At 33.1% G+C, this 16,068-nt stretch overlaps 1 pseudogene; it reads left to right on the plus strand.

Annotated features, from left to right (window-relative positions):
- Window positions 1–435: 435 nt before the first annotated feature.
- Window positions 436–16,068, plus strand: part of LOC149545164 (cytochrome P450 703A2 pseudogene) — a 68,997-nt pseudogene continuing 53,364 nt past the window's right edge.

Consider the following 16,068-nt stretch of genomic DNA (forward strand, 5'->3'; position numbering starts at 1 on the left):
ACTAAATTCAAGCATAAAAATGCACATTTGGATATTTATATGAAATACTACATATTAGATATAATTTAGGAAAAAGATGACATAGTTTTTCTACCCCATAAATCATCAAACATAGGCTTATAAGTGTTAAAACAAGGATAAATGGAGTATCACAAAGTATCTTAAACATAACAAAATAAAGGAATTTTTTAGACTCATCACTAAGCTTCATTCCAAGACTAAAAGTGTTAAATAGTCAAAGTCAACTTAGTTTTCCAAACTTAATTTTCTCCTAAGTGTGTGATGTTTAAGGGTGGCCCCTCACCACTCGTTGCCTCAAGTCCTTTTTTGACCACCGCACCAAGAGGCCACTTACATGGTTTCCATGTGCACCAAGAGGTGACTTGCATGGACACCCATGTCATCAACCTATACTAAATTCTCAATATATTTTCCATAAACAACATCACTCAAATGCTACTTGGGAAGAATTATCTCGATGGTGATGCGGTGGACTTCATGGACATCACACATGAGCTTTTCTAGCTATTTGATGTCCTCTATGTTGGAGACTTTGTCCCACTTTGGTGGGAATTTTATTTTCATTTCTATGAGAAATTAATGCAAAATCTCAAATTTTGCATAGATGCATTTCATTGCCACATTTGCATCAACACCATAATGGTGGTGTCACTGCCAGAAAACTTCATCAATGTATTATTGTATCTTCTAGGGCTAGACAATTCCTTGTGGTTGGATGACATAGAATTCAAGGCTCTAGTGTAGGACATGATTGTGATGGCCAACATGTCATTGGTGACCAATGAGTGGGCTATGGTAGAAGTCATGAAGTAGCCATGGATCTGGGAGAAGATCCACAAGGAGCTCGATATATTTTTTGGGCGTGAGTTGTTGAGCAATCTAATCTAGGTGAGCTTCAATACCATTATTGTGTTGTGTGTGAGACTTTTAGGACTCATCTTATACCTCATGAGTTGGTTGTGGATACTAGTCTTGGAGATATCATGTACCTATTGGTACTAGAGTGTTTATCAATACCTATGCTTGTGGATGGAATACTAAGAGTTGGGATAGGGTTGAGGACTTTTTTCCTCAGAGGCACATGGTGGTGGGTTTTAGGATTGAGATTATCCATGGGACCGATTTCAAGAATTTTCCCTTTAGTGGGGCAAAGAGGAAGTTTCTTGGGGCTCCTTCTTGGTGTGTGCTTTGTTTCATTGGGTCTTGCTAGGTTTTTTCATTCCTTTCATTGGGTTGCTCCTTCTAGGGATGAGATTGATACTAGGGAGGTCTATGGGGTCAAAATGTCTAAGGCTTCTTGACTTCTTTCCATCCCCACACCTCATTTTCCTTCTCATTTGTATTCCAAGGTGAGGTTATAGATTTGGGAAAGGGTGGGTTCCTTTGAGTCAGTAGGTTTAATGGTGCCTAAAATATTGCTTACTTTTCAACTCTTCTTTATCATTATATTTTTTATCAATCATTACATAGATAATATATTAAATATAAAACAATGTAAATTTTCATATATTAAAGATACAAAAAAAATTGTGTATTTGAAATTTTATGAATTTAATTATCTAATATTTAATAAGTAGGTGATATTCTTTACAAGTTAAATTGCAAAATTTTGATATGGATTATATTTTCTAGTTATCAAGTCAAATTGATAATTGTATCAAGAATTACTCTCAACTAAAATAGGAGAAAAAATTCCTTAGTTCTATGGAAAATTTGGTTGAGCCATGTCTTGAGCTAGTTCTTTGGAAGATAAAGCATTAACTTTCTTCAGAGAAAATTCTAGTGTGTTTTCCCTTGTGAGCCATTATGGTCCGACCTACATCCAATTTATCTCCATTAGAAGAATGAAGTTTTGGTTTCTTATGAGGGGATTTGGATTTTAGGAATGACCAATGGACAATGTCCAATCCTGTTATCTACAAATTGACCCATAAAGAAGGTGCTAAGAAAATTTAAATAAATAATTTTGGGGTAAAAATGTGACTTCTCAATTGAATATTAATAGTCTCTTTAAGGTCATGAGATATAGGACCCCCTTACATTAGACCCATTGTAAAAAATTGACTTCTCAATTGAACATTAATAGTCTCTTTGAGGTCATGAGATATAGGATCCCCTTACATTAGACCCATTGAAGGTGGGAAGAAATGGGAAGGGACCCAATTCACAAGAATAGTAGCAGAAGAGGTGAAGATACACTAAAAGTTAAGCTTTTAACCTTGACAAAAAAACTAGAAACCTCTAACACCTTCAAAATAAAGTTCCAATAAACCTTTCATAAGTCATTGACATATCAATCTTTAAGAGGAGACCTTATTTTCTTCAAAATTAGAGAGTGTTTATTCTTATGAATACTAATAATAGAATCCAAAACATGTCTCCCTAGCACAAACCCTTTTTGTTGAGGGGATTTTAGGAGAAGGAGAAGAGATAGGATCCTAGAAGTGAGGACTTTAGAAATACTCTTGTAAAAGGAATGACTTAAACTGATGGGTCTTATCATATCCAATGAATCAAATCCAAGAAGCTTGGGGATAAGGACTATGAATGTAGCTTTACTTTCCTTGAGTGGATTCCTAGCACCAAACAACTCCTTCACTATGTTGGATACATCCTTATGGACAATGTGCCAAAATAACCTAAAAGAAAAACATAGGGGAACCATTAGGATTGAGGAATTTCTTACCTTTAAAGGAAAAACTTGTCTCCTTTATTTTCTTCTTAGTAGAGATAGAAACAACAAATTTATTTTGATCTTCAAAGATCCATAATTGGATAGGACCCAAAAATTTTCTTTGATCTTCCTCATTTAATTTAATACCCATATATAAAAGAGAGGAAATATACCTCACAGACTCATCTCTAATGTCATCATCTTTCCTTAGACAATCCCTTTATTATTGAATAACAAAAATTATAATAAAAGCTCTAGGTTTGGTAGTTGAAAGTGAAATAACTTGGTGTTCATATCTCTAGAATTTAACTAAAGATCACAAGACCTATGTCTCCACTAAATATAGTCCTTGATAATAATATCATGATATTTGACCAATATTTCCTTTTCCTTCTTCATATTATCAAGGTTACTGCCTTCTTTCTTGATTTTTCTTTGGATTTCCTCTAATTCCCTTTTAGTGGCATTCTTATTTTGAAAAATATCTCCAAAGAACCCTCTATATCCTAATGTTGAGTTGAAACATTATGAAAGGTTTAGAGATCAACATGGAAAGAGGACTTGTTGCACACTATGGACGGTTGTGAAGATGACAATTGCAGGAAAGGATTTGTAGAAATAGAACAAAGTAAAGAGTGTACAAGTTGATGTGGTGGAGGACATGTATGGGAAGAAATATTTCAAGTATTTTTTACTGAACCCTAAAGATGTTCTTCTTGTTGTTAAGAACATATTTTCTTTGCATGTTGGGTGTCTAATGCAAGATCATCCTCGGGAAGTTAGCAATCTTGTATACAGAGGCTTTGAGCTTGGATTTGTGGAATTATGGTTCACGCGATTGGAGATATGTTTGAGTCATACTATGGAATTTTTCCTAAGTGTTCATAATGATTGGAGTTATCATCTTAGACTTAGAGTCATTTTGGTGACTGTTGATCGTATGTTCCTAAGTTTGCGATCTAGTATCAAGATATGAAGGAGAAGAGGTTTAGTTGATAGGAAAAAGGAAGTGGAAGTAAAAGTATATCTCAATTTTATTATTCTAAAAAATAATACAAAGACCAGTTAGATAGTGAGTTCAATGGTCTTGCCCCTGAAGTTGTTTGGATAGTTATTTCATCTGCCTTTTACAACTCCTAATATGCTTAGAATCTTCTGATAGGAATTCAAAGTATCCTAACATGGACTAATATACATTGAATTTATTTCATTGACTTCTAACAAGGTCCATCCTCTAATAAGGAACATTTATATTAGTATGTATCATTTTGTGGGTACCATCTCCACCAAGGTTTTCCCTCTAATCAAGGGTTTCCCTATTGAAATTATTTAGAATAAATGAGAGGGGGGTGAATTAGTTATCCAAGATCTAGATGTACAAATAAAACTTTTCACAACTTATTCAACCCATATCCATAAATCATTTTCATCACACATGCATCCATTATATCATACAATTATTCAAACTTGTAGGTTATTGTCAAATCAAGCTTGCCAAATGTAAACCTAAAACATAATAGATTCAGTAACACATTTGAGACAATGATTTAACATGGAAACCCAATTTGGGAAAAAAACACTAGTAACATGGTACTCATTCTCACTCTTCTAAAGTGATGTCCTGTGAAAAGCCAACCCTATTAAAGGTTACAGTGCACACTATTAATGTTACATGATTAGAGGACTTCAATCACCCTATTAGGAGTGGGCCTTGTTAGAGAACTTTATGTCATTCACTTGGAATTTCACCAAGTTAAAGGATTTATAAATGACTATTAGGTCAACCTTAATCCAAAGGATTTACCCTAGACTGATACAATGATTAGAAAGTAATATTAAGGCTTGATTTGATAACAACTTACAACTCCACTTTATAGATTATAAATCTTTGTTTTAGTCCTCCATTCTACTTGGATTTCACACACTTCAGCTCTAATAGGTTGTTCACCCTTCATGCATCCATACCCTTAATACTTCTTTATTTTCTTTCCAATAGCAATCTCTTCTCTTAGGTCACTGAATGAAGCAATACCATGGATTACTTGTCTTCCTTAAGTTCTCACACATGACAACCCTTATTTCTAACCAACCATCTCTATATATAGAAAATTTAGATCTTTTTTTGTTTAACCTCCATCATCCATTTCAGGGTTAGATTAGATTAGGTAAGATTCAATGAATCTACCCATCAATTTGTTTTATTCCCTTCTAGAAAATTATCCTTTAATCCTCTTTGAATTCATCTCAAAGCATTTCATCTTGAATCTTGTGCCACTAGCTCATCAAGCTTATCTTCTACATAGTTCACAAAATCCAAGAAATCAAACTTGTCGGCTCAAATTCATTGAATTTGCGATGTTTCTCATAATGTTCACACTCGACACTAACTTGTTTATGATGCACAACAAATATTGCATTGCTCAGCATCCACTATCAAAATACTCAACATGAACTAAAGTTTATTGGTGCTCAGCATCAACTAAAATTTACTCAGCTTACACTCTATCAATTGGTATACATTGGAATTTGACTTTTCCCAGCTCGAACTAATTTTTTGCTCAGCTTACACTAAATTTTCTTGGCACCTTCTATGCATATTTTTAAGCTTGGCAAACATACTTTGTTTAACTTGTTCTTCTAAAATTAATTAGTGTATCCATCCTTTGCAACCTTAGGTAGATAACCAATGCACTATAATATCATTGTCTTAACTAATCCTTGTACTCCTTTTCCATATCATAACTCAACCTTTCCTCTAGGTGCTATTGTTACCTCATTTTATCAAATCCTCTTCATCAATCAAACAAATGATAGTACTCAAATCATCTAAGCAATTATCTTACCAACAAGAAGAAAGTTTGACATTGATGACAAAACAATGATTGAAACACATTTTCATAAATTTATCAATCTATTTTCAAAAATCTCACTCTTTGGCATTGATGCAAAACCAAACTTACCAAGCTTAATCAGTGCAACCAACAAAATACCAAAAAGAAAATAATTCCTTGTATTGTAATCTCTCCCTCTATTAGCAAGTTTCATCTTTTGAATAGGTTACAAAATTATAAACTGATTAATGGGCAATCAATTAATTCATTCTTGTGACTCCCACTAGATCACTTCTTATATTTCCCTTGACATTATCTCCCTCTGACTAGGTATTCCATGTTTCTTCTATAACTTCTTTCTCCCTTTTTGGATTTCTGAAATGCTCCCTTTATTTATGTTTATCTCCATTTATTTCTACTCTTTAGGATTTCTCCCTCTTTGACAACAATACCAAAGACTTGTCATCTTGATATGCACATATGAATATTTTTAGTTTCTTCTTAGGTCACCTAGCTTTTGACTAATTCATAGTTCCAGCTCTTTGATTACTTTTGGCAACTCCTAAAGTAAGATCCACTACATCAATGTGTAACATTTATCAATCATCTTGTTTGATGCAATTTAATTCTCATACTTCTTAAATAGACTTTGATAGGGGTATCACCCCTACTTTACCTCTTAGATACTCATGACGATCCTTGGGTAATGCTTTTATGAAGATATCAACTATTTAATCGTTTGTGTTAACATATTCCATCTTCACCTCTTTATCTTGAACTAACTCACTCAAGTAATAATAATTGATTAAAATGTGCTTAGTGTTTGTATGCATCATAGGATTCTTTGATATATTTATAGCATTTGTATTATCACAATGAAGTATCACAGATTTAGTGATTTCCTCCTTCATACCTTTGAGTAGTTGATTGATCTATACAATTTTTGTACAATTTATTGTAGTACCAACATATCTAGCTTTAGTAGTAGATTGAGAAATATAGTTTTATTTCTTGATAGTCCATGTAACCAGTCTTTTTCCTAAGAAAAATGCTCCTCCACTAGTGGTCTTTCTATCATCAATATTTGCATCCCAATCAACATCAATTTAGGCTCTCAACTCAAATTTTTTATTTTTCTTATAGTAAAGACCATAGTCTTCTATTTCTTTAAGATATCTCATTATTCTCTTAATAGCCATTAAATGATTCTCATTGGGATTAGTAGAGAATCTTGTAACTATCCCAACAAACAATACACTATCAGGTCTACTATGTACTACATAGTGTAATTTTCCAATCATAGACCTGTACAATTTTTGATTCACCTAATATGAATCAACATTCTTTGAAAATTTATGTCATGTCACCATAAGTGTGCTTACTGGCTTGGAATCTTCCAATACAAAAGTTTCTAGTATCTCCTTTACATATTTTGACTGAGTGATTTATATACCATATTTCATCCAATGTACTTGCAAACCCACAAAGAACTTGATCTCTCCAAACATAGACATCTCAAATTCTTTCTTCATTTCATTTTCAAAAGCCTTACATAAGGTATCTTGACCTCCAAATATGATATCATCAACAAAAATCTCAATAGTAAAATACCTTTTCCTTTCTCTATCTTTAAGTATATATTCTTGTTATCATCGGTCCTCTCAAATCCAATCTTCACAAGATAATTATGAAGCCTTTCATACGGTGCTTGCTTCAAACCATATAAATATTTATGTAGCATACATACCATGTTTCTATTGTTAGCATCAAAAAATCCTTCTAGCTATTCTATATAAACCTCTTCCTCTAATATACCATTCAAAAATGCTGACTTAACATCCATTTGATAAACTTTGAAATCTTTGTATGCAAAGTAAGCAAGAAGAGTTTTTACTCCTTCCAATCTTGCAATAAGAGTGAATGTTTCTCCATAGTCTATCCCTTCTTTTTGTGCATATCCTTTACAAAATAATCTTTCCTTGTTCCTTGTGACTTCACCATTTTCATCTAACTTGTTTCTATACACCCATTTGGTTCCAATCATATTTTTATCTTCTCGTCTAGGAACTAGAGTCCATGTCTTATTTTTCTCAATTTTTTCAATCTCTTCTTTCATGGCTTTACTCTCGACCACGTCTTCTAAGGCATCTTTCACTTTTCTAGGTATTTGCATACTAAGAAAACATGTATCATTTCTCAACTTGTTCCTTCTCATTGGCCTTGCATCTTTATCTCCAATGATTTGTGTAGTAGGGTGGTGTCTCTTGACATACTTTGACAATCTTGGTTTTGCTCTATTTTCCTCAATTGGTCTCTCAACTTCCGAATCACTATGAACATCTCTATCAGGTAGTTCAAGATCTCTTTCATGTATACTAATATCAAAATCAAAATGTGCCTCAAGTTCATTATGTGACTCAGCACCTGAATGTAGCTTGGTTCCTGAATACAACTCAAAGTTCATAGTACGTGACTTGATAGTTACTAAAACTTGTTGTTGATTTGCAACTTGATTTACAACATCTTCATTAGTAGGCATACCTTCATAAAAGTATACAAATGATTTGTATTCCTTTGTTTCCTTTATAGGTTTAGCCTCATGTACTTCTATATATTCATCAAATTTCACATTTGAACTTTCTACAACTTTGTTAGTTTTAGTATTTAAACACTTATATGATTTACTTCTTGTGGAATAGCCAACAAATATACCTTCTTTACTTTTTTCATCTAATTTACCATTCCTAAAATCCTTGAGAATATAACACTTGCTTACAAATACCTTAAAATATTTTACATTGGGTGAGTATCTATACCATAATTCAAAAGGTGTTTAATGAGTACCCTTCTTGACTTGTATATGGTTTAAGGTATAGGTAGTTGCACTTACAACTTCTTTCTAATATTTCAAAGCAACACTTTTCTCCATCATGATTGTCCTAGAACAATCCATTATAGATATGTTCCTCCTTTCAAAAATTACATTTTGTGGAGGGGTCCTAGGTGCAGATGTCTATCTTTTGATTCCTCTATCATTACAAAACATCTCAAACTCATTTGATGTAAATTCTCCTCTGTTAGATCTCAAACATTTTAGACTTTTACCCATTTCCTTCTCAACTCTTTCCAAGTACCACTTAAACATTTAGAAAGCATTAGATTTCTATTTCAGAAACATAACCATCATCATTCTAGAATAATCATCAACAAATAGCATAATGTACTTATCTCCTTTTTATCTTTGCACTTTAATTGGTCCATATAAGTTAGTATGAACAATCTCTAATATTCCTTTAGAGGTATGAATCTTACTCATAAAACTTGACTTTGTCATTTTGCCAAACTAACATTGTTTGCAAATTATATTGTCAAGTTTATTCAACTTAGGAAAACATCTGACTCTTCTCATTGTACTGATACCAACCAAGTTATCACAATTAACATGAGATAACCTTTTGTTCCATAGCCACACATCATCACATTCTATAACTAAACAAGTAGCATCCTCTATATCAAGGTAGAATAGATTACCTCTATTTTGTTGACCTTTTCCAATTAGTTTTCCATTTGTATAATATATCTTAGCAATCTTATTTTAAAACTCAACCTTACAACCTAAATTATTCAGTTGTGACACACTCAACAAAATGTAGTTAAGTCCTTCAACATAATAATAATTATCACATAAAATCCTTTCTATTAGTTTGATAGAACCTTTTCCTTTTATCATAGAGGGTGCATCATTACCAAAACTTACACTATTTCTTTCATAATAATAAGGTTATGAACTTACTTTTATCTCCAATCATGTGATGTGAACACCCATTGTCAATGATCCATCTACCATTCTTATTCATACAAGACATCGGTATAGTTGCCTCATTAGAATCATAATCATCCTTCATTGCAACATACACCACTTCATCATCATGATCGCCAGATCCCTCTTTAGTTTTCTCTTTAGCAATGTAGCAAGACTTCTTTCCTCTATCTTTGTAATCATTTTTGTCTTCATCTCTTCTACTTTTGTACTTGTCTCCAACTCTATAATTCTTCTTCTCTATACATCTAGCAGCAATATAATCAACCTCATTGCAATTGAAACATATGATAGGTAACTTACCTTTAAATTTTTCTTTTCCTCTAAGAAATGTCCTTGCTAGTAGTGCTTCAAGTTGTTCTACATCTTTCTCTTCTATATCACTGTCACTAGACACATATTTTACCTTTTTCTTCTTCTTCTCATTAGGTTCTTTCAATGGCAGCTTGGCTTTGAAAGTAGATACAACATTGTTAGGTTTGAAATTATCAAAAACTATGAGCCTACCTACCAGACCTTCAAGAGTCAGATTAGAACCTAGTACACATCTTAGTTCTTGTATTACAAAAACTCTAGTGGCATAAATGAATAGTAGTGTTCTCAAAAAATTTCTTAGTACAGTCTCATCATCTATTTTACCATTAGCTCCTCTTATTCCATTAATGACATCTTTTATCCTAGAGTAATATTGAGCAATATTCTCACCTTCTTGCATTCTCATATCATCAAACTTACCTCAAAGACTTTTAGATTTGGCTCTTAAAGCATATGTGTCTCCTCCATTAATAGTTTGAAGAGAATCCCACATTTTTTTTTCATTTTCATAACCCTTGTTGTTGTCAAACTTGGCATAGCTTAGGGAAGAGGCAATCTCTAACATTGCCTAGTTGTATTTTATCTTCTTTTTCAAATCTTCAAAAATTAGGGCTCTAGCAAGATCAACATGCTTTGTAGTGATGGTAGATTGTGCATGACCTCCAAGACCTCGTAGGTATAGCTTCATCATACTTTTCTATGTAGGGAAGTTATCTCTATTAAGCATGGGTACCTCTCTTTTTGACATGTTGATCTTTTTGCTTCTAGTACCTTCAAACTAGTCCTCTTAAGCAAATGATTCTAATACCAATTGTTAGAATTCTTTAGAATAACTAAGAGGGGTCTGAATCAATTATCTAAGGTCTAGATGTACAAATAAAAATTTTCACAACTTAGTCAACCCATATCCATAAATCATTTTCATCATGCATGCATCCATTAGATTAGACAATTATTTAAACTTGTAGGTTACTGTCAAATCAACCACTCTAAAATGTAAACATGAAACATAACAAATTCAATAATAGGTTTGACACAATGATTTAACTTCGAAACCCAATTTGGGAAAAACCACCAGTAACATGCTACTCATTCTCACTCTTCTGAAGTGATGCCCTATGAAAGTTCAACCTAGTTAAAGGTTACAATACACACTATTAAATGTGACCTAGTTAAATGATTTCAATTACCCTATTAGGAGTGAGCCTTGTTAGAGGAATTTAGGTCATTCACTTGGAATGTCACCTAATTAAATGATTTAAAAATACCTATTAGGTCAACCTTAATCCAAAGGATTTACCCTAGACTGGTACAATGATTAGAAAGTAACAATAAGGCTTGATCTGATAGAAACCTACAACTGCACATTACAGATTGTAGATCTTTGTTTCAGTCCTGCATTCAGCTTGGCTTTCACACAATTAAACTCTATTAACTTGTTCATCGTTCAAGCATCCATACCCTTAAACCTTCTTGATTTTCTTTCCAACAGTAATCTTTTCTCTTAGGTCACTGTATGAAGCAATATCTTGGACTCCTTGTCTTCCTTAGGCTCTCATACATGACAACCCTTGCTTCTAACTAGCCATCTCTATAAATAGAAAATTTAGATCTTTTTCCATTCAACCTCCATCATCTATTTTAGGGTTAGGTTGGATTAGGTAAGATTCAATGAATCTATCCATCATTTCATTTTTTTCCCTTCTAGAAAATTTTCCTTCAATCCTCTTTGAATTTGCCTCAAAATAGTTCATCTTGAATTTTGTGCCACCATCTCATTAAGCTTATCTTCCACATAATTCACACAATCTAACAAATCAAACTTTTCAACTCAAATTCATTGAATCCACAATCTTTCTCATAATTTTGACACTCGACATTAACTTGCTTCTGATGCTTGATACATTCTGTATTGCTCAACATCCATTATCAAAACACTTAGCATGAACTAAAATTTACTAGTGCTCAACATCAACTAAAATTTACTTAGCTTACATTGTATCACTTTCCATATACTGAAATTTTTCTTTGCTTGGCTCCAACTAATTTTCTTCTCAGCTTACACTAAATTTGTTCAGTACCTACTATGCAGATTTTTAAGCTTGATAGACATGCTTTTTTAAACTTGTTCTTCTGATCTTAATCAGTGTATCCATCCTTTACAACCTTAAGTAGATTATCAATGCACTATAATATCACTATCTTAACTGATCCTTATACTCCTTTTCCATATCATAACTCAACCCTTCCTCTAGATGGTATTGTTACCTCATTTAATCAAATTCTCTTTGTCAATCAAACAAATGATAGTACTCAAATCATCTAAGCAATTGTCTTACCAACAAGTAGTAGGTTTGACATTAGTGACAAAAAAATGATTGAAACACATTTTCATACTTGTATCAATCTATTTTCAACATTCCCTAGTTAACATATCTAGTGTTATTGTGTATGAGTATCTTTTTATGGTTAGTGATTATATTATGGTTAAGGGAAATAAGGTTGGGAATTATTATATTAGTTCTATAACTAATTCACCTCCCCTTCCCCCAACCCCCTCAATTATATTGGTGGACTTTAATTTCTAATAGATTATGCTCTAGTTTTATTTTAGGTGATTCAAGTTGGAGAAATCTTGGAAGTTTTGGATCTATTAAAGTCTTGTGAAAAAAAGAGTTCATCTGGTTTTGTGATCAAATTTTGTATTGGAGCATTCTCCATTTCTTATCATTGTATCAATATTTTTTTTTAAGTTGAGTGATGTAAATCTCACTCCAAATGTCATTCCCTTATACTTTATGTATCATGAACATTGGAATAAAGAAGCATGTTAGTTTCATTTGAAATGTATCAAATTGAGATGCTCATATGTGTTGTATTTAAAAGAAAGAAAGCATTGTTGTATTATGTTAAATAAAGATGTAATGTATTGAAATTATCCCTTCAAATAATTCTCTTTCATTGTATGTAAAGTCCCTTCAAATGTATATAATGGAGATGAGTTAATTGTAGAGTTTATATTATAATGCTTGGTAGATGTATTTCAATACTTTTATTGTAGAGGAGATAAGTTATTATTTTGAATTAGCATTCTTGTTGTATTTCAAATGCTAGTATGGAAATTTTAGTCATTAAATGTTGAGTAATTGATCTATCTCTACAAATAGCTTCATTGGTTGCAATAGGCATCAATAGTTTCATTAAAAAAATCAATTCATTCAATTACTAAAGCACTAATAAGTTAGTCCTAGTAAACCCAAAATTATTTGTTATAAAGTCACAATTTGAATATATCATGTGGACGAAAAAATGGAAACCTTAGTGCCCCTTGCTAAACTAATGCTTGTCCTCAAGCATTCCATTTTTTTGTTAATGACCTAAACTCTCCAATCTCAATCCTTCCTTTCCTACTACTCTTGAAGGTGTAGTAAAATCCTCTTGTTCTTTCCCACACTTCCCTTCTATGATCTTCCTATAGCTTGTTGATTCTATCGGCATTAATGTAATATAAAGGCCACAGGAGCATTGAAGGTTGCATGGTTAGGGGACACCACAATTTTGGTCTGACCTACTTCCCTAACTCTAGATACTTTGGAACCCTATGAAGTCTTGCCCTCAAGTTGATGGGACTATGTGGTTCTAACTTTTTAAGTGACTCAAGAAATCTGGCCCATCTACTTCTAACACCAATCATAGCTCTCTATCGCAAAACAAGGCAAGTTCTCATAATCAACATAGGCTTTGGTTCTTGTAACAAAGATTATATCCCTTACTTTTGGATTCTTCTCTCCATAAGTTAATGTGAACCAATCCCTAAGAACTTCATCTGGCTTGCTACTTTTGGCTCTTAAAGGCAAGGGCTCTGTCCTTTCCTCATCCCTATAATTATTTAGCTACCTATCATAGTTTGCTTCATTAGACATCCAAGACATGAGGGCTCTTAAATGTATATCCCCTATATAGAGCAAGGGATTCCATTGAGTCTCTAAAAGGATAACAAAATTATGAACATATAATTTACAAAGCAAATTTTGCTACCAGGGTGATAAAGTCTGATATAATCCATAAAATTCTTGTGCTAATTTGAACTCTGCATTAATATCCTTAAGAGTTAACATTATTTGAAACAAAAGAAATTGTTCTTTTAAACAGAGAGCATAAACTCTTGGTGATGGTCTACAAGCAAGTGCCTAGTCAGCCAACTTGAGGGCATGATCCATCTGTTGCTTTTGACTTGCTAATTGTTCCTTTAAATCTATGATTTCTTCACCATGAGATGCTATGACTTTATTCATATTTTTCCTCTCTTCTTCCCATGAGGCCTCAACAAACATATGTTGTCCAAACAACTAAAAAAGGAGTTTCTACAATGTAATAGAACCATTGTCTTCTTCATGATTTCTTTTCATCTTCCTTTGTTCCTTCCATAAATGTTCTACAAAACCAGTAATCCATGTTGATTTATGGGGAACTAGAGTAGTGTTTGGATTGTCTTACTCAGGAACAATTTCATCTTTACTACCTGAAATATCTGATTGACCTGCTAGGGTATCATTTGGATTTTCTTTGATTTCATCCCTACATTCCCCATTAGGATTTTTGGGAATGCTTGTAATTCAGGATGGGGAGAAGAGTGATCAAAGATAATTTGCACAGGGGATTCCTTAGTAGATGTTTTGGACAAAGTAGAATCTTTAGAAACTTGCCCTCTCATCCTAGGGCTTCTTCTTATGGGGGTCTCTTCTTGTATCACATCCTTTTATCTACCTTTCCCTTTGGGTGTCTCTACTGCAGGAGTAGTTGTTGCAAGACTTTTCTTAGTTCTCTTTTGTCTCACAACTATAGGGTTTGGCTCTTCCTTTTCCTAAACAGAGATTTCTTCTTGTAGTTTTCATTTCCTCTTTGCTCTACTAGAAGTAGGTTTCTAGGTTTCTTGAACAAGTAAAGGTATAGTCTCTTGAACAAGGATATTTTCTTGCACATTTTCTTGGGCATTTTCAGCTTCAGCCTCTTGGGTATTTTGTTTAGTAGGCTCATTGGTAGGGCCTACATTTTCCTCACTGGGTTGTTCACTAGGGGCAGCTTGGGGTTGCAGAGTTTTGGCTTGTACAAATTCATCCCATGTCATGGGAGACACATCCCTAAGCAACCTTTCTATCAATAATTTAATTAGGGCATGATGAGTAACAGAATTATCTTTTCCTTTTTGAGTTTCTTTTGCACTAATATAGAGCATATTGTACAAGAAATTTGGAATGTTTACTGAAAGATTATGTCTTATACAACTAAGTAATTTGAAATGATGTGCATGTAAGTATGATAATTTCCCTTCGCATGTAAGGTACCTAATAATATGCATGGCTAATTAATTGTATGGTGGAAACAATGACATTCTCTTGCAACCTTGCTTTGTAATGTCCATTTGAGGATTAGTAGGTCTAGTAAATTGAGCTCTTGCTAACCTCACATCATGTGTGTTGGGATAATGTTCTCCAATTGTAGGCAATGTAGTTACTTCAGCAATGCATTCCTCTATTGCAATCACCATTAAACCCCAAACGGAAGCTTCATCTTCATCAAACTCAAGAAATACCCTAACCATCTGCATGTATTAAACCTTCTTACGACCTCTACATCTGAAAGCAACATAGTATGTTCCACTAGTTCTCACCTCTACAACTGTCCACCCATTTTCTTAACACTTTCTCTATCTACTCTATTTTCCCCCTTTTGAATTCAAGTTGCTTTGTTGTTTTACAGACTCAACTCATATTTCTTTGTTTTAATAGGTAATTAATGTCATAACAAATTGTTATGCACAATAATATGGCTTTAATGAAGGTAAATCATGAATATTTGTGAGAATCGTCCAAAAATGAGGTTCAGATCACATAAAATTTAAACACAAGCCACATCATAGCTTGACAATAAAATCATTACTTGAAATGGTCGACACAATATGTGCACTAGGTCTCTTAATGAGTCACTAAGCTTATGTTGTAGGAAAGTAAAATGTAAGGAAAATAATTTACACTATTGTTGCAAGAAACTAACACACTTGCTCTATGAATATTGGAGATACAATGAAAGGCTAACAAATATTCCAACTCAGTTCATCCACTATAAGTGTTCTCACATATGTTGCAAGAATATTCATGAAGTGTGATGCTATAGGAAGGAGCTTACAACTCCTAATTATAATACTAAGAATGCTTGGAAATAAATCTATACTATCCTAATCTAATCCACCTTCCAAGTGGGCCCCCTTGGTTGGCTTCAACTAAACTACTAACATAGGATAGAAGCCAAAAATTATTTCATTACATTTTAGAAATTCATTACATAACACATAGAACTATAAAAACACAACTCACTATAAAAGTTAACAATCTATACTCATAAACTCT

The sequence above is a fragment of the Cupressus sempervirens genome, chromosome 7 (genome assembly GCF_028749045.1).
Source record: "Cupressus sempervirens isolate cs-2001-9-10 chromosome 7, ASM2874904v1, whole genome shotgun sequence".
Taxonomy (NCBI): Eukaryota; Viridiplantae; Streptophyta; class Pinopsida; order Cupressales; family Cupressaceae; genus Cupressus; species Cupressus sempervirens.